Source organism: Melanerpes formicivorus, unplaced genomic scaffold (assembly GCF_026170545.1).
Source record: "Melanerpes formicivorus ecotype bairdi unplaced genomic scaffold, bMelFor1.0.p_v2 SCAF_1, whole genome shotgun sequence".
Classification (NCBI taxonomy): domain Eukaryota; kingdom Metazoa; phylum Chordata; class Aves; order Piciformes; family Picidae; genus Melanerpes; species Melanerpes formicivorus.
In genome coordinates, this window is record NW_027142353.1 from 44,168,440 (window position 1) to 44,189,303 (window position 20,864).

Below are 20,864 nucleotides of genomic sequence, written 5' to 3' on the forward strand. Positions count from 1 at the left end.
TCTTGGATTATACCTTAATCAATTAGCAAATATACATTAGCAAAGGAGTTCAGGAGCTCCTAATAAGTCCTTGAATAGAATTACTGCCTGACCAGAAAGCATGAAATCAAGGTGGGGATATTATGAGAGCTGAAAAATCATGGGATTTGAGAAAGAATGAAAAGTGCAGTATGAAGAAATGAGCCAGAAGGAAGCCAGCACTATTTTACCAGAAACTACAGAAACACAGCCACCATTTCACCAGAAATAGGCTTTATTAATTCTACTGTATGTAGAAGCTCTTTTAAAAGAAATAGTTAATATTGTGGGATAATGGATTCTTAAGTATTAATACATTTAAGGAAAATTATTTTTCCCCCTGCTTGTCTGAAGTGGCATATGATATTAACTTATGAAGTCTTGTAATTTTCATTATGCAGATTCAGCAGAAAAAGGGGGTTTCCAAGTAAGCAGAAACTGCAGAAATTATTCTTGTTTTCTGAAATTGCAATCAATTTGAAATGATAATTTAATCTTCTACTGAATCCTATTACTCAATAGGCAATTAAGATCTCATAAATTCAGAATATGAAAAGAATATGAAAAGTACATTGCAGTCAATTTAATGAAAAATATAAAAGCTGTAGATATATATTACTCTGTTTCTGTTTTGTGGGACTTTGTTTCGAATTCTTTCAAGTAGATTTTACTGCTCTGTGCTATTTTTAGTACATTTTGTGGCAGTTAATAGATCTGTTAATGTGTCCAGCTATATCCTGCATGGTAAATTAGTTGTTCTCTTCACAGGGCAAGGGAGAAATTATTTCATCAGGTGCCAGACTTAAGAGTATGTAATTAGCTTGGCAACTGTGGCACAGAGATAAGTTGTTGCCTTTCATTAATTAATAAGTTCCGTATAGGATGTCAGTTTACTTTGTTGGTGAAAATCTAAGTCAATCAGTATTATGTCAGTATATCACCAACAGTTTTTGGTTTTATGGGTCAATATTTCCTCTTAATGAGATAGATGACCTAGATTTTGACATTCTAAGATAGTATTTTCCTTAATGTAAAGAAAATATAATTTATTCCCAAATAAAAATTGTCTTTTTATATGAAATTTGCCACTTATTAACTGAAGTGGTATTGTGGTGGTGAGAGAAAGGTTCAGATCTCCCTCCACACACAAAAACCACAGCTAACTCAGTTGGAGAAGCAAAACGGGGTAAGAGTCATATTTTACAATAAGGATGAAATGCAATGAATATATACACATGTGGTGGGTTGAGAGAGAAGGGCCTCGCCTTCTCTTCCCCACAAAGAGGAAGAAAAACCACAGCTAGCCCAGCCAGAGAAGCAAGGAAAATGCTATATGTTACAAGCAATGTGGAAAATGCAAGATATGTACACAATTTACAGTATTTACAACATATATACAGAAATATGCAGCAAAGTAACAAAAACAAGAATACAGGAACAAAATTCCCTCCCGGGGAGGAGGGTTCCCCCCCCTGTACCCCCCTTCTCTCCCCCTACCTCCCTTTTTCCCCAAAGAGGGTTAGAAAGAGAGAAAAGGTAATTATTAATAAAGCAGAATATTAGTAGGCCTCATGCTTATCTGTTCAGGGTCGCTCTGGCAGGGAGCCCAGAACCAGACGAGCTGGAAAGGGAGAAGGAAAGGAGTGAACTGAAGAAAAAAATCCCAGCTGCACAAAACTTAAAACTGCATTCTACCAATCTACCAATGAAATTCGTTTAGAATATCTGATTGTTTTCATTATTATTCCAAAACATTCAGCCAGAGTGTCCCAGCACTGTCCCTTTTCTTAAAGGCACAGCCTCAAACGGTCACAGTCCACCCCTTCTAAATAAATTCATTGACTGTACATACTGTCCATCCAATCCAAAACCATATTTACAGTTTGTAAGTGAAGTTCATAGTCCATTCCGGCTATACTCAGATGTAGATGATTCAAAAGTCCAAGAAAATAAGGAAATGAGAAAAATGGAAAACAGTCTATCTCTTCACCGATGAAGCGAGGAAAAGGAAAAGAGGGATTCTCAGGGTCTCTTAGTTGACTCAGGGCTCTCAGGGTTCTCAGGGTTCGTGCACTGAAGATTCCTCGTAGATTCTTCCTTTGGACACGATGTAGCTATACAACAGTTTGAAATTAAACTCTTTTAGCTAAAGTTAAATTTCTTTGAGGAATACACTGAATTTCACCATTCTCTTGCATTACCCAATAAGTGTGACCCGGACCTTCAGCTGAAACCACCCCTCGGACGGGTTTAGCCTTTCCTGAGGGTGAAAATACCCAAACAGTTTTACCTAACAGATTCTTTTCTCTAACAACAGGAACTCTATCACCTTCTACTTTCTGTAGCATATCTAAATGTGCAGGTCCACCTCAATTCACTGAACCTCTACTATTTACCAGCCAGGTTGCTTATGCTAAGTATTTTTCCCAGTTTATCAAAGATCCACCCCAATGGATTTAAGAGTGGTCTTCAGCAACCCGTTCCATTTTCTGACTTAATCCGCTCTGGAGTTCTGTGTCTCCACAGGATTTGTCTCTCCAGACCGAGAATGGTGTTGCATTCAGTTGCATGTGGAACTGGATAAGTTTCCAGCCATCCAGTGTTTGCCTCTACCATAGTAAGCACGTATTGCTTACCAGAACGAGAACGTGGTAGAGTGATGTAGTCAATCTGCCAAGCTTCACCATACTTGTATTTGGACCATCTGTCACCATACCACAAGGGCTTAAGTCGTTTTGCCTGCTTAATAGCAGCACAAATGTCACAGTCATGGATGACTTGTGTGATGGCATCCATGGAAATGTCTATGGATCTGTCACGAGCCCATTGGTATGGTGCATCTCTGCCTTGATGTCCTGACGAATCATGAGCCCACCGAGCTAAGAATATCTCACCTCGGTGTTTCCAGTCGAGATCAAGATTAGAGTCCATGTCTACTGGAGAAACTCTTGCAGCTTGATCTGCCTGATGGTTGTGTTGCTTTTCCTCAGTAGCTTTGCTCTTAGGAATGTGAGCATCGATGTGTCTCACTTTCACTGGAATTCTCTCGATTCGATCAGCAATGTCCTGCCACAGGTTGGCTGCCCAAATGGGCATTCCTTTCCTCTGCCAACCATTCTTCTTCCAGTTCTTTAGCCAACCCCATAGAGCATTGGCTACCATCCATGAGTCGGTGTAGAGATAGAGCTTTGGCCATCTCTCACGTTCAGCTATGCCGAGAGCTAGCTGGACAGCTTTTACCACTGCAAACTGACTGGATTCTCCTTCTCCATCCTTTGCCTCTGCAACTCGGTGTGTTGGACTCCAGACTGCAGATTTCCACCTCCGCTTATTTCCAACAAGACGCCAGTCTCCATTCTGCTTTCTCACAGGCCACACTGGACTGTTGAAAGGTGAATGAGTTTTGCTGACAATTTTCTGACTCTCCAACTGATGAATCAGATTCTGAATGGGCCACAAAGACTCACAGTTGGTTCTGTATTTTCTGTGATGCACAGTCTGAGAAGCAACTGGCAATTTAATGTCCTGTATCTTGTGTTGTCCCACAACTGCAGAGTAATAAGAAAGTTCAGGTCTAACAGAGAGCTTCAGTTTTTGTCCATCAATTTCTACAGAAGCCCATGGCTTGGACGGGAGCACACTGCGATGGGTTAGGAACTGACTGGAGGGCCGAGCTCAGAGAGTGGTGGTGAATGGTGCCACATCCAGCTGGCAGCCAGTCACTAGTGGTGTGCCCCAAGGATCAGTGCTGGGCCCTGTGCTCTTTAACATCTTTATTGATGATCTGGATGAGGGCATTGAGTCCATCATCAGTAAATTTGCTGACGACACCAAGCTGGGGGCAAGAGTTGATCTGCTGGAGGGTAGAGAGGCTCTGCAGAGGGACCTCGACAGGCTGGACAGATGGGCAGAATCCAACAGCATGAGATTTAACACATCCAAGTGCCGGGTTCTGCACATTGGCCACAACAACCCCATGCAGTGCTACAGGCTGGGGTCAGAGTGGCTGGAGAGCAGCCAGGTAGAGAGGGACCTGGGGGTGCTGGTTGATGGTAGGTTGAACATGAGCCTGCAGTGTGCCCAGGCAGCCAAGAGGGCCAATGGCATCCTGGCCTTCATCAAGAACAGTGTGGCCAGCAGGAGCAGGGAGGTCATTCTGCCCCTGTACACTGCACTGGTTAGGCCGCACCTCGAGTACTGTGTCCAGTTCTGGGCCCCTCAGTTTAGGAAGGATGTTGACTTGCTGGAACGAGTCCAGAGAAAAGCAGTAAAGTTGGTGAGGGGTTTGGAACACAAGCCCTATGAGGAGAGGCTGAGGGAGCTGGGGTTGCTCAGCCTGGAGAAGAGGAGACTCAGGGGTGACCTTATCACTCTCTACAACTACCTGAAGGGAGGTTGTAGAGAGGCGGATGATGGTCTCTTCTCCCAGGCACCCAGTACCAGAACAAGAGGACACAGTCTCAGGCTGCGCCAGGGGAGGTTCAGGTTGGATATTAGGAAGAAGTTCTATACAGAAAGAGTGATTGCACTAAGGAATGGGTTGCCCGGGGAGGTGGTGGAGTCGCCGTCATTGAAGGTGTTCAGAAGGAGACTTGATGGGGTGCTTGGTGCCATGGGTTAGCTGTTTGGGTGGGTTGGATTGGTTGATGGGTTGGACACGATGATCTTGAAGGTCTCTTCCAACCTGGTTTGGTTTATTCTAGTAAAGGTTTATTCTAATACTCCAAAAGCCCATTTGTAACCTCTTGGGTCTTTGAAACGCCCTTCTCTCAGAAAATCAATTCCCAAAATACAAGGTGTGTCAGGTCCGGTCACAACTGTATGCTTCCTCCATTGTTTACCAGTTAAACTTATATTAACCTCCACCTTACTTAACTCTTGAGATCCACCAGTGACTCCCAGAGTAGTTATAGACTCCGATCCCTGATAATTTGATGCTATTATGGTGCACTCAGCTCCTGTGTCAACCAAGGCCCTGTACTTCCGAAATTGTGAAGTGCCAGGCCACTGGATGTACACATCCCAATAGATTCTATTATCTCTGTTATCCCTCTCCTCTCCCTGGTGGGAGGCAGGGCACCCCTAGTTATGGGGAACATGCCCACATGTGCATTGAACACACTGTGCAGTGTTAGAACTGAAGCCACTGTTGGAGCTATTCGAGTTACCCTTTTGAACTGTGGAAGTAACAGCTACCCTTCTGGTATTGCTACCTCGGGTTCTGCCACTTTGCAGTTCCCTCAGTCTCCTGAAATGATTAGAAGTTGGTTGACCATCCCATCTGTTCATGTTCTCACCAAATTGATCATGCAGAGTTATCCAAATAGTCCTACATGACTGCCTTGGTGGTCTGCTTTGGTTTGATCTGTTTTGGAATGACCTCCTTGGAAGACGTCTGTTCCTCATAGATGAAACTTGTATCCACCTGGGGGAAGAACTGGAATTATCTCTTTGTGCCAATTGGGATATGAAATTTTTAAATTCATCCTTCAACTCTTTCATGCAATTCTTTATTTCACCAGACAGAGTTTCAATGGCTGAAACCAAAGAAACACATGTCATGCTATCCTCCAATTGCCTCATTTGATCAGTGAATTGGCCAACCGTAGGAGGAGCTCCACCATAATTTCTTGACAAAATTCTGCTTGCCAGAATGTTTGCATAATTAGAAGGAGGAAGTTTGATGAGCTTTTTAGCAAGACCAGTTCCTACAGGAATATCATCAGGATTCAGAGTTTCATGTTCACCATAGAGTATCTCTCTAACAGCAAATTCTCTCAAGTGCTTAATTCCCTCATCTATGGTAGTCTAGGGCTTAGGATTCCATGGAAGATCATCTTGGGAAGGGTATCTCAGGGCAACTGCATATAAAAGGCATATTCACAGATTAACCTTACCGAGAATCTTGGCTAGATGTCTATCTATTCCATTATCTTTCGAGAGAGTTCCTAACTGAGCTGCTGACTTGTCTCCAACTGTTAGAGCTGGAGCACCTGTATCATAACACCTACTAAGCCAAGCTAGAACTGGCTCCTTATCTGCTCTGATGTAATCTTTATGCACGTTTCTAATCTCTTCGTGAGGAGAAGAACATCCCTGAAGGTCATCTTCTTCTCCATCTATCACATCTTCCTGAACATGTTGTCCCCATAATCCTGCTGTCACTCTCCTAAGGATCTCTCTTAAGCTGAGAAGCACCCTTAGCTGCTGTCCTAGCTGCATCTCTATCCTGTTTTGGTCTCAATAATTCAGATAGATCTTTAAAACAAATCTTCTCTTCCTCCTCAGCAGGATCTTTTCTAGTAGAGGGTCCTTCACCAGGATCAGTCCCCTGCTCTTCTTCCCCATTAGCTCATGGATCAGCTTTGGCTTTTCCACTTCTAGTCTTTAAAACTGCTACTTGCTTAATTTGAACTGTGTGTGAATTTGCAGCCACCTTAATAGAAGCTGACAGGTTTTGAGACAGATCAGCTGCTGTGGAAGGGGCTTCCGGTCCTGCTGTGGAAGGGGCTTCCGGTCCTGCCGTGGAAGGAGGCGGAAATGACTTTGCCTCGTTAATGGCAGCTGAAGACAGGGGAGCCACCATGTTGGGAGCTGCCACCGCCCCTGGCTGCTTGCCAGAATCAGCAACAGAACCATTCATAGCAGCTTTTCCAATAGAATTTTTTAGCTTTATCTTTAACTGACACAGATTCTCCATTCTCCTCATCACTGGATGTCTCTGGGGCTGACCTAGAGGTACGCAGCCTCCTCTTTGATCTATGCTTAACAATGAAGCATGCCCTAGACACTTTTTTCACCCGGCGCAAGGAAAATAACAAATACACAATTACTATGATCAGTAGCAGGATTACACACATCAAATAAATCACCTTTGGATCCCAGCCATCACTTAAAATTACTCTTTCACCTACTGGAATCTTAAACTGCCTTATCGCAATTGGGAGAGTGCTAGAGTTCACATTCCTGTATCAGGTAAGCCAAAAGAATCCCAGACAGTAATCATATAGAAGCTGGAACTTGTACACAAACCACAAATAAACTTTCTGCATTAAATATTTACCTAGGTAATCCAGAATCAAACCCAAACAATATCTGTGGATCAGAATCCCAAAAACTGAGAACATATACTCCAAAATCCAAAACACCTTCATGTTTGCTAGTCCGGCTCGAGCAAACAATAAATCAATCTAATTATCTGCCGCACATTGGGACAGCCAAAAAGAAATGTGGTGGGTTGAGAGAGAAGGGCCTCGCCTTCTCTTCCCCACAAAGAGGAAGAAAAACCACAGCTAGCCCAGCCAGAGAAGCAAGGAAAATGCTATATGTTACAAGCAATGTGGAAAATGCAAGATATGTACACAATTTACAGTATTTACAACATATATACAGAAATATGCAGCAAAGTAACAAAAACAAGAATACAGGAGCAAAATTCCCTCCCCAGGAGGAGGGATTCCCCCCTGTAACCCCCTTCTCTCCCCCTACCTCCCTTTTTCCCCAAAGAGGGTTAGAAAGAGAGAAAAGGTAATTATTAATAAAGCAGAATATTAGTAGGCCTCATGCTTATCTGTTCAGGGTCGCTCTGGCAGGGAGCCTAGAACCAGACGAGCTGGAAAGGGAGAAGGAAAGGAGTGAACTGAAGAAAAAAATCCCAGCTGCACAAAACTTAAAATTGCATTCTACCAATCTACCAATGAAATTTGTTTAGAATATCTGATTGTTTTCGTTATTATTCCAAAACATTCAGCCAGAGTGTCCCAGCACTGTCCCTTTTCTTAAAGGCACAGCCTCAAACGATCACAACACAATATACAGTATTTACAATATGTACAAAAATACACAGCAAAGAATGTAACACAGGAAACCTGCCCTCCTCCAGTAAGGAGGGTCCCCCCAAAACCCCTTCTCCCCTTTCCTCCCTTTTTTTCCCAAATAGGGTTAGAGAGAGAGAAGTAATTATTAAGAAGGAAATTCTGTTAGATCAAAGCTTGTGCTAAGGAATGGAAAAAAAAAGAATTAGTTTATTATCTCATTAGTTGAAGGTCAGCACCTAGCTCAGAGAGAGAAACAACAGCTGTTCAGACTCGGACTCCAAACAGACAGAGACTGACTGACTGAGACTCAAACTGAACTAAAACTGAAATTTAAAGTTGTATTCTACTACTCTACCAAATAAATTAGTTTAGAATTATCATTGTTTTCCTTTTCACACCAAAATATTCAGCCAGAGTGTTCCAGTAACTGTCCCTTTCTTAAAGGCGTAGCCTGAAACTGTCACGAAAGAGAGTAATGAATGATATTGCTGAAAGTATGGTGAAGCTTTGTTTTCCCTAAATTGGAGTATGACACTATAGATCATTTGCCCTTCAGTAATCTTTCCCTACATAAGATGTCTTATTCATATGTTCACATTTTTAATTCCAGTAGAAAAGTTAAGCTCAGCTTAGCTTAATGTGAATAAAAAGGTGAAACTTCAGTTTGCTGTTGTCTATCAACAGAGCATCATGTTTCAAATCTTAACACATTTTCAAAAGGAAGTGTGGTGGTTTTAGGCTATGCCTTTAAAATTTAGTTACAAACTTTGAGCAGAAAAGTAAAAAAATATAAATAAATCACCACTGGGTGTAAAAAGGAAAATTAAGGATTATTCTAAACAAATTCATTGGATAAATATCTAGTATAAGACAAGTTGTACCAAAACAATTCATTCTCTCAGAGAAAGATCTCTGCAGAGATCTTCTTTCCTGATCTCTGCTGTTTGCTTCACTTGGGAGAAATTAACCTGCTTGTTGGCTGGCCTTGGCTGAGTTGTTTAGTTAAGTCTAACCCACTCCTCTCTTCATCTCCATTCTCTCTTGTGGGACAGGGAGACAGGGGGCAGTGGAACAGCTTCTCTGGTCTCTGACCAGGGGGATTTTTCTGCTGTTTGCTAATTGTAAATGTTAGCATAATATTGTAAATACTGTATATTTTGTACCTATTCATTGCATTCCATCATAGAGTGTAGTTTTTCTTTGTAAATACAGCTTCGTTTGCTTCTAACTGAGTTGGTCTGGCACAGTTAATGATGAGGGGAAATTTCAACCCACCACAGGAAGTATTACTGAAACATTAGGAAGTTAATATCCAATTCTGCGCTTTCATGTGTTTCAGTAGTGTTTTAGTTACAAGTTCTTTTTAACAGAGCGTGCAGGATTCTAAATTAACAGTCTGTAAGGTTGGGAAAATGCAGTGTGACCAGCAGGAGCAGGGAGGTAATTCTCCCCCTGTACGCTGCACTGGTTAGGCTGCACCTTCAGTACTTTGTCCAGTTCTGGGTCTCTCAGTTTAGGAAGGATGTTGACTTGCTGGAAGGAGTCCAGAGAAGGGCAACAAAGTTGGTGAGGGGTTTGGAACACAAGCTCTATGAGGAGAGGCTGAAGGAGCTGGGGTTGCTCAGCCTGGAGAAGAGGAGACTCAGGGGTGATCTTATTGCTCTCTACAACTACCTTAAGGGAGGCTGTAGACAGGTGGATATTGGTCTCTTCTCCCAGGCAGCCAGCACCAGAATGAGAGGACACAGTCCCACGCTGCACCAGGGGAGGTTTAGGCTGGATGTTAGGAAGGAGTTCTACACAGAGAGGGTGATTGCCCATTGGAATGTGCTGCCCAGGGAGGTGATGGAGTCACCATCATTGGAGGTGTTCAGGAAGAGACCTTATGGGGTGCTTGGTTGCATGGTTTAGTTGTTTAGGTGGGTTGGATTAGTTGATAGGTTGGACGCGATGATCTTGAAGTTCTCTTCCAACCTGGCCTATTCTATTCTATTCTATTCTATTCTATTCTATTCTATTCTATTCTATTCTATTCTAAATAAGACTATTTTCTCAGTCTGAAAGTTAGAAAGGAAACTTGGTTCTTTTTTGAACATTCTCGTGAGTGAAATTAAGACACACACAAGGTCATATATCAAGATGAGACTATCAAAGAGAGAGAAAAGGAGAAAACAAAACAGAGAAAGAAAGAAAGGGAGAGAGTAGAAGAGAGAGAACTGAGAAAGAGCAGGAAAGGTAGTTACCACCACATGGTCCTTTAGAGGGGGAAGGAAGGAGGGAAGAGAGGGAGAGGGGAGGGAGGAGAGGGAGAGGGGAGGGAGGAAAGGGAGAGTGGGGATGCATGATGAAGAGACGTCCTGGGCCTCTGTTTCCAGCCTAGAGAGATCCCAGGTGTTATTCCCTAGTAAGCTGGTATAGCTCAGGGCTTTTATACCCTTCCTGGTTTATTCATCCTAGCTTCACCTGACCCGCACCCTAGTCACATTGCAATACCTATGTGACTGCCAGGTGTGCTATCTCTGTTGACAGAGCTGACACATCAGGTGGGTCATTCACCATGGTGTTTTCTTTGTTTCACATTCCAGGGGGTAAGAGACCTGCTAGGCCACTTGGATCCCTCTAAGTCTATGGGACCAGATGGGATCCATCCTAGGGTAATGAAAGAGCTGGCAGATGAGTTCACCAAGCTGCTCACCATCATTTATCAACAGTCCTGGCTCACTGATGAGGTTGCAGATGACTTCCACAAGAAGGGCCAGAAGGAGGAATGAGGGAATTACAGGCCTGTCAGTCTGACCTCAGTGCCAGGCAAGATTATGGAACAAATAATCTTAAATGTAATCACACAGCACCTACAGTATGCAGAGGTCCTGCCTCACCAACCTGATCTCCTTCTATGATCAGGTGACCTGCCTGGTGGATGTGGAGAGGGCTGTGAATGTGGTCTATCTGGACTTCAGCAAGGCCTTTGACACCATCCCCCATGGCAAAATGTTGGCCAAGCTGTCAGCCCATGGTTTGGGCAGATGCACTCAGCACTGGCTGGAGGGCTGAGCCCAGGGTGTAGAATTGAATGATAATGCTTCCAGTTGGTGGCCAGTCACTAATGGTGTCCCCCAGGGATCAGTGTTGGGCCCCATCCTGTTCAATATCTTTATTGATGATCTGAACAAGGGGATTGAGTCCATCATCAGTAAGTTTGCAGACGACACCAAGCTGGGGGCAGGTGTTGATATGTTAGAAGGTAGGAGGGCTCTACAGAGGGACCTTGACAGGCTGGACAGATAGGAAGAGTGCAAGGGCATGAGAATTAACACATCTAAGTGTCAGGTTCTACACATTGGCCACAACAACCCCATGCAATGCTACAGGTTGGGCACAGAGTGGTTAGAGTGCAGCCAGGCAGAAAAGGACCTGAGGGTACTGGTTGACAGGTGGCTGAACATGAGCCAGCAGTGTGCCCAGGTAGCCAAGAAGGCCACTGGCATCCTGGCCAACATCAGGAATAGTGTGGCCAACAGGAGCAGGGAAGTCATTGTGCCCCTGTACTCAGCACTGGTTAGGCCATACCTTGAGTACTGTGTCCAGTTCTGAGCCTCTCAATTCAAGAAAGAAGTTAAATTGTTAGAATGTGTCCAAAGAAGGGCAATAAAGATGGTGAGGGGTCTGGAGCACAAGCCCTGTGAAGAGTGGCTGAAGGAACTGGGATTGTTCATCCTGGAGAAGAGGAGGTTCAGGGGAGACCTTAGTGCTGTCTACAACTACCTGAAGGATGGTTGTAGCCAGGTGGGGGTTCTCCCAGGCAACCAGCACCAGAACAAGAGGACATAGTCTCAAGCTGTGCAGGGCGAAGTTTTGGCTTGATCTTAGAAAGAAGTTCTTCACAGAAAGAGTGATTGTCCATTGGAATGTGTGGCCCAGGGACGTGTGGGATCAGCATCCCTGGAGGTATTTCAGAAAAGACTAGATGAGTCAGTGACATGGCCTAGTTGATTAGTTAGGGTTGGGAGATCCGTTGGACTTAATGATCTTGGAGGACTCTTCCAATCTGTTTGATTCTATGATTCTATAACATCCCCTGGGCAGCTGCTTTCTTATCAGGCATATCATCCAGGATTTGCTTATCTTTATTGAGACATTCCTTAGTTCATAATGTAATCATCACCTCCCCAGGTGATTTGCATGTTCCAGAGAGGGGTCTTTCAACATTATAACACATTTGTATTCTCATACAGTAATAAACAATCTGTCATCATTAATAGACCCAGGAAAGGGCTGGTAACTCAACCAGAATAAGTAAAAAAACAGCATGACAATCTGTCATTCCCTAACGAAACTGAGTCTTTAAAGGTATTCAATCATAGTATTTTACCAGCATACCTCGATTCTCTTTATTTAAAAGGCATTTATCTAATGATGCATAGTAAGGTATTTTCAGTAATTGAAGGTGTTTTTCTTGATGATATATGTATTGAAAAGGGCAAGAAGAAAGTAATGCTTTATTACAATGTCACAAGTCCTGCTGGAAAGCAGCTCCAGGAAGAAAGACCTTTGAGTCCTAATGGACATAAAGTTACACAGGGGATAGAAATGTGCCCTTGTGGCCAAGAGGCCCAATGGCATCCTGGGGTGCATTATGAAAATCATGTCCCCTCCCACTCTACTTTGTGTGGTGGGTTGAAATTCCCCCTCCCCCCAACATTAATTTTGCCAGATCAACTCAGTTGGATGCAAATGAAAGCTGTATTTACAAGCAAAACTACACTCTACAACAGTATACAATGAATATGTACAAAATATACAGCATTTGCAAGATTATACAGATATTTACAATTAGCAAACAAAATGAGACTCCCCCTGGCCAAAGAGACCAGGGAAGCTGTTCCACTGCCCCCCACCATCTGTACAAAAAGAGAAAGGAGCAGAGAGAAAGCAGGGGTTAGACTTAACTAAAATAATGCAGACAAGGTCATCCGAAAAGCAGATTAATGTGTCCCAAGTGAAGCAAGCAGAGAAGAGATCAGAAAAGAGAGAGAAGGGCTTTGGTATGACCAATGTTATAGCAGATTTTTCTGCAATGAATTTGTTTAGAATAATCTTTAGTTTTCGTTTTTACACCCAATAGTGATTTATGTATATTTTTTTCTACTTTTCTGGTCAAAATCTATACCTAAATTTTAAAGGCATAGCCTAAAACCACCACATCTGCCCTGGTGAGACCTCAACTGCAATACTGTGTCCAGCTTAAGAGGGACAGGGATCCACAAAGAGCTATGAGGATGATTGTGAGACCTTTCTCCTGTGAAGAAAAGCTGGGATCGGGGTCTGCTTAGTCTTGAGAAGACAAGGTTCAGAGGGAACCTTATCAACCTCTATAAATATGTGAGGGGTGGGTGTCAAGACAAAGGTAATAGTCTCTTTTTGGTGGTGCCCAATGAGAGGACAAGAAACAACGGGTACAAGCTAGAGCACAGGAGGTTCCACCACAGCATGAGGAGACACTTTGTGGTGAGGGTGATAGAGCACTGGAACAGGCTGCCCAGAGAGGTTGTGGAGTCTCCTTCTCTGGAGACCTTCAAAACCTGCCTGTATGAATTACTCTGCAGCCTGCCCTGGGTGATCCTGCTTTGTCAGGGGGTATTCAACTCAGTGATCTCTGGAGGTACTTTCTTACCTCCAACATTCTGTGAAGTCCCAGATTTTGAGTGTTGCTACTGCACATTTTTGTCCACCCACTCACTACAAGTGCATGAATAGTTCAATCATATGCTACATATGACTATTCACAGACAGTGGATTTTTTTCTGTGCATGATCAATCCATTTAGATTAGAAAACCTGGAGGATTTATTTCTCAGGTACAATTACATTAACAGAAAATTTGTTGTCTTCATTGAATACACTTTTATGTGCTTCAGAAGGATTCTGTTCTAAATAGAAATAAGTTCATATAAACTAGGAAAAAGATGGTGATATAGTATCATCTTCTTGTTCTACTTCACTAGGACATTATAATGTTCAGAACTAAGATGAGAGATTTAAAAATTGTGAGAGGATATATAAACACAGATAGGAAAGATAAGGCCTCCTTGAAATTAAACCTTGCAAGGGAAGTCAAGGACAACAGAAAGGGCTTCTTCAAATACATTGCAGAAAAAAAATCTTGAGGCAATATAGGCCCGCCACTGAATTGGATGCCTTGGTAACAGAGGATACAAAGAAGGATGAGTTACAGAGTATCTTCTTTGTCTCTGTCTATACTGCTGGAGACTGCCCTCAGGAGTCCCAGACCCCTGAGGCCCCAGAGGAAGTCAAGACAAAGGAGGAGTTTCCTTTGGTTGATGAAGACTGGATTAGGGAGCACTTAAGCAACCTGGACATACATAAATCCATGGTTTCTGATGGGATGCATGAGTGGGTGTTGAGGGAGCTGGTGGAAGTCATTGCTAGGCTACTCTCCATCATCTTTGTAAGTTGCAGGGAATAGGAGAGGTGCCTGAGAATGGAAGGAAAGCAAATGCATCTCCAGTCTTCAAAAAGGAGCAACTGAGTGACTTATAGACTAGTTCCATCCCTTGGAAGGTGATGAAACAACTTATCCTTGTCACCGTCTCAAGCATATCAAGGATAAGAGCAGTCAGCTGTAATAAAATATAAATATATTTTATATTTAATATTTCTGACAGTGGTAACTTCACACACCACTGTAACTTATTTACAAAGTATATTTACAGGTGTTGTTATTCAGTTCTGGGTAACATATTCTACATGCAAGGAATATGAAGACAGTAAAATTATTTAAACAAAAATCGTTAATTTCCGATATAGTGATTCAAACTGGAAATTGAGGTGCAATGATTTGCGGTTTCCCACAAGAGGGATTCTATAGCACATTAGCTGGGTACTCATGGCTTGCTACTTTGGTATCTTTCCAGACACTGTAACTATAATTCAAGTGGTTCTTGACTCAGAGAGGACTAAGGGGCCTCTCTCTTCTTGTGCGCTTTGGTGCAGGGCTCTCAGAGCTTCAATCAACTCTCAGAGATTCAATCAACTCACAGTCTGTGGTGGCCAGTTTCTTTTCTCTTCTCTTGGGTGCTCCAGCACAGGGCTATCAGGAGTGTTGGTTGCTTTGGGCTGCAGCAGTGCACCTATTCTGGGATTTGGTTCTCTCAGAGCCTTTCCCCTTTCTGCCTCCATCTCAGGACTCTTGGAGCATTTGTTCCTTTGGTCCAGGTACAAGGCCCAGGTGTAGTTTGCCTGCTAAGACAAACATTTCAGCTGCAACTCTGGCAATAATTGTCTCTTGTTGCTTTCTCAGTGAGAGCAAGACAAATTACCTACCATCTTGGCTGCTTTAGATATTGTCTGAAGACATTTAATGTCCACTGGTAACAGAGCAATATGATAGTTTAACCTATAGAATGGGACCTGTCCAAACATGGGCAGGGGCACACAGTTCACAGGTGTGTTACAAGGTTAGTTACATGTGCTACACATTTACCTGGACCACCTGAACCCCAGGAAATGTCCAGGTTTGAAAATTCACAGGTACTTAACCCATTGTCTGGGTTAGGGCATGTTTTAGGGGTTTGTTCCTTCAGGACATCAACATAGTTTTACCAAGGGTAAGTCATGTTTGACCAGCCTGATAGCCTTTTATGAGGACATAATCTTAATACTTAATACTATTTTTCTTATATTTAAACTTCAGAAAAGGAACTAACAAAGAAGAGGGAAAAGAGTTCATTCATACAGTAGTGTACTAACATGTCTGCTTGGTGTTTGTCTGTTATCTTCCTTTTTCTCAAAGTTCAATGAGACAAAGGATGGAGCAGCTTTCCCTGCATATTTTTCATTCAATGTTTATAATACTTTATATACCTCAGTTCAAACAAGTAAAGACCTAAGAAGCATCAAACAGTCTTTTCATTTACCTCATCTGGCTCCAAGATACCATTTAGTATGATATTTAAAGTCTGTTTTATTTCCTGTTTCACTGCAATTCATCCTCTTTCTGTACAGCTTGTTTTATCTCCCTTGCATTTTCTTCTATACTTTAATCTCTTTCCCCTTCTGTCCTAGCTATAAAGGAATTTTCCTCCTCTCAATTTTATAATTTCCTAATTTTGAAGTACTTATGTAATGGCATTATTTCATATTCTTGTAGTGTTTTTGTCTTAGTTTCTTATAGCTTAGCTGCATTTTATTATCTTCTTTTACAGTAAGTATGATCTCATCCATTCAAAACTACAAGAGACTATTGGTGTGTATAATCTCAGCCAAGTTGCAGAACCTTTACACTTGATGCTTCCACTCCCTTTTTATAGATATATTTTAACACCTTAACAGAAGTGGAGTTTGTAAGTTTTTTAATTTGCTAAAATAACATTTCAAGTAGACTAGAAAGTTCTATAGATGTATTCTTTAACTTAGTGCAGATTTCTATCTGATGTGCTCCGCAAATAATTATTGTTCTTAATCATACAGCAAACTGATTTCAATGACATTTTATGTTCAACTTGACCTAAAGCTGTCAGCAGAAGAACTGTAGTGACATGGACAGATGTCCTGTGTAAACATACAGGTGTCCAGGTGCCTGGCTGTGGGGAATGATGGATTCTCTCACTTTTTATGGCAAACTACAGGGACTACACCTGTGTCCACTGTGAGGTAGGTTAATGATGTGCCCAGCCTTCGGGCTGAGCTGAAGGAAGAGGTCAACAGGCTGAGGACTATTAGGGAATGTGAGAGGGAGTTGGAGTAGTGGAGTCAGACTCTACTGTCCCTTCCATCTTTGAGGGAGGGCAGCAGGTGCAGTTTGCACTGGAAGCAGGAGATCTCATGCCCTCTTGCTGCCCAGAAAAAGAAGGAAACCTAAGAGAGAGGGATAAATGGAGGCTGGTCCATCCCCACAGAGGAAGTCAAGCCCCTCCCTGATTTCTCCCATCTTCTTAATTGCCCATACACAAGAAGTTTGAGACTTCAGAAACAGAGGGACAGGTGAATGAGGATGGGACCAGATGGGATCCATCCTAGGGTGCTGAGGGAGCTGGCAGATGAGCTGGCCAAGCCGCTCTCCATCATTTTCCTCCAGTCCTGGCTCACCGGTGAGGTACCAGATGACTGGAAACTGGCCAGTGTGATCCCCATCCACAAGAAGGGTCGGATGGAGGAACCTGGAAACCACAGGCCAGTCAGCCTGACCTCAGTGCCAGGGAAAGTGATGGAGCAGATTATCCTGGCGGCAATAACTGCACACCTGAAGGATGGCCAAAGGCTCAGGTCCAGCCAGCATGGATTTAGGAAGGGCAGATCCTGCCTCACCAACCTGATCTCCTTCTATGATCAGGTGACCTGTCTGGTGGATGTGGGGAGGCCTGTGGATGTAGTCTACCTGGACTTCAGCAAGGCCTTTGACACCGTCCCCCACAGCAAACTGCTGGCTAAGCTGTCAGATCGTGGCTTGGACCACTACACTCTGTGCTGGGTTAGGAACTGGCTGGAGGGCCGAGCCCAGAGAGTGGTGGTGAAAGGTGCCACATCCAGCTGGCGGCCAGTCACCAGTGGTGTCCCCCAGGGATCAGTGCTGGGCCCCGTCCTCTTTAACATCTTCATTGATGATCTGGATGAGGGGGTCGAGTCAGTCATCAGCAAGTTTGCAGATGACACCAAGTTAGGAGCAGATGTTAGTCAGTTAGAGGGTAGAAAGGCTCTGCAGAGGGACCTTGACCGACTGGACAGACGGTCAAAATCCAATGGAATGGCATTTAACAAGTCCAAGTGCAGAGTGCTGCACTTTGGCCATGAAAACCCCATGCAGAGCTACAGGCTGGGGTCAGAGTGGCTAGAGAGCTCCCAAACAGAGAGGGACCTGGGAGTACTGATTGACAGCCGCCTGAATATGAGCCAGCAGTGTGCCCAGGTGGCCAGGAGGGCAAATAGCATCCTGGCCTGCATTAGGAATAGTGTGGCCAGCAGGAGCAGGGAAGTCATTGTGCCCCTGTACTCTGCTTTGGTTAGGCCGCACCTTGAGTCCTGTGTCCAGTTCTGGGCCCCTCAGTTTAAGAAGGACATCGAAACACTTGAACGTGTCCAGAGAAGGGCAACAAGGCTGGTGAGTGGCCTTGAACACAAGCCGTGTGAGGAGAGGCTGATGGAGCTGGGATTGTTTAGCCTGGAGAAGAGGAGGCTCAGGGGTGACCTCATTGCCCTCTACAACTACCTGAAAGGTGGTTGTAGCCAGGAAGGAGTTGGTCTCATTTCCCAGGCAACCAGCACCAGAACAAGGGGACACAGTCTCAAGCTGCACCAGGGGAGGTTTAGACTTGAGGTGAGGAGGAAGTTCTTCATCAAGAGAGTCATTTGTCATTGGAATGGGCTGCCCAAGGAGGTGGTTGAGTCACTGTCCCTGGAGGTGTTCAAGAGGGGATTGGACGTGGCGCTTGATGCCGTGGTCTAGTCATGTGGTCTGTGGTGACAGGTTGGACTTGATGATCCTCGAGGTCAATTCCAACCTTAGTTATATTGTGATACTGTGATACTGTGAGATAGCACCCAGAATTGAGAGGCTTCTCTGCCCTACCCCTCTCAGGTGGAAGAAAGAAGCTTAAATGAAGCAGGTGAGTAGTGGCAAGTTCATGGATGTGATAGGGGGAGTGTATAAAGCAACCTCTTCACAAGGAAGAAGAGAAGAGTTGTGTTTTTTGGAGACTTGCTTCTGGCAGGAAGAGAGGATCCAACATGCAGGGTTGACCCTCATCATAGGTGTGGTGGGTTAGCCCATCCTAAGAGGTGGGGGGGAAGGGTAGTGAGAGCCCCACTCTCCCTGGGGATGAAGGAAACCTGATCCTGGTGGACTTGGTTTCTTCCTTCCTCTCCTGGGAAACTGAGTTAGTCTGTTCCACTCCCACTTCCTGTCTAGCACGACTATGAAGGGGAGGGTACGGCAACCATTTTCCCTCTCTTTCGCTCCTGCCTCACCTGCACGAGAGGTCCAACAGTCAATGCCGACTTCCTGGTTCTCTGCCATGTGGTCAGGCCTGGACTTGTTTATGAGAATGCCCATTGGTCAAGCCCAGCCTCGAGGAATCTGTAAGTATCACCCCAGTTGGTAAACAAGTTGCCCCCTCTTTCACTTTGTTTCTGTGCTTGCTCGAGAGAGCAACTCTTGAGCTGCAGCCTCTGCCATTGAGCTTATTGTTGTTAACTTCTGTTATACATGCACGCATACTGAAAGCCTCTGCATTGTGAGAAGCAATCAGGATCATCTCCAGAGGGAGGACCTTTGCTGCGCCCGAGGAGCCCAGCGTCGCTACAGCCAGTCGTACCTACCGGGAGAGTCCACCGTGCCACCAGAAGACTGGACCAAGCCCCAAGGGTAAGGTCTGCCCAGTTGCCGGAGAGAAAGGACTTGATTGAGACTGAATCCACATATGCCTAGCCCCGCCGTAGCGGGAGAGGAGCCACCACATGTGCTGCTCTGAGCCCTGTAAACCTCAGGGAAGACAAAAGCATTGTTCATGCCTATACTGCACCGAACCCGGGACCACTCTGAGAGTCCTGCTGTTCCTTTAAGCTCAGTAAATGAGAATCCGCCACTTAACGCAGCCGCATTCTTTCCCCAGGGCTGTTTACATCAGCCCGAAAATCACTGTGATTGGGCCAACACTGTAGCTTTGCCTGCTGCTGTTTCCTCCGAGCCCGCCTACCGGCAACCGTCGCCCCGCCCTGTCGTGTGAGGCAACTCCCTAGGGCCGATCCCATGGGCCAACCCCAACCAGGATTGATCCCTGTTGTCTGGAGGGAATTGATCTAGTCCTGAAGGGACCCTGCTTCCGCATTAAGCCCAGGTTCCATTATTCCCTCTCCACTGTTGTGAAGAGAGGAGACAGTAACCCAACACTGCCATCCAACTCGACTAGGAACCAATCCAGCAACAGTCATCTGCAGGACCCCCACCTTGCTACAAACAACAGCTGCGGAGTGTCTTCCATGTGCTTTCCATCCACTAGCATTCAGTTCAAAGTATCCGCATCCAGCGCTGATGCATGGAAAGATTATAATACTGCTGTATATAGCCAGAAGCCCCCCGTGTCCCGCCGAGTCGCCTTCTAGTGGCCAAGCAGCAGAACTGCACCCTTTGTTATATAAATATAGCAATGGTCTATAGATAGTTCAATTAAGTTCTAATCATAACACTAAGTCACTTATGGAATGTATTTCACGAACGTGCACTAGAACATGTATGTAAGTTAGTGATTCATTGGTTATTAATAATTTGATAACAAAAATAATATTGTCGTAATTAATATTTCATATTCATAAATTTAATAACCTCTTCACAACATGTGGTTAATGATAGAGATGCTGCTTAACTGGATAAAAACTTTACCAATGCAGATGGGCATGTGCCTCTTGAATTCTTTGAATTTTGCTGGTAGTGGTAATTTCTCTAATGTAGAAAAATTTTCTGAAGTGAACTAACAGTGTAGATAAAAATGTCTTCAATGAAAAATTGCCTTACATTACAATATGTTCTATATACTTAAATATAATCCTTATAGGGCCATTTTCTTTCACAATATTGGGTGGGGGAAGTGCTAACCCATTAAGAACTCTTTGCAGAGGGACAAGGCAGTATTTAGTGAGCTCTAATGACCGTGGGTGTGCTGTGAACACTGCAAGCACTGTGTAAACACAAAGAGGGAGGGGTTGGGTCGTAGTGAGTGTTGCCAGAAAAGGGCTGCCTGATCTCAGCCTGAGCCCCAGACAAGGGTTTGCTCCACCACCAGCAGTTCCACACTTAACCCCTGATGTCCCTTCCTACACAGTTTCTCTAACACCTGTCACCACACGCAGGAAGAAGATGCAAAATTCATCTCAAAACACAGATGGTGAGTGTGGTAGTTTAGCCCACCAGCATTAACAAAAACTTGGCTCAACTCAGTCAGAGAAAAGCAAATTGAAGCTATAATTACAAGCAATAGTACACTCTACAATGGAATGCAATGAATATATACAAATATAC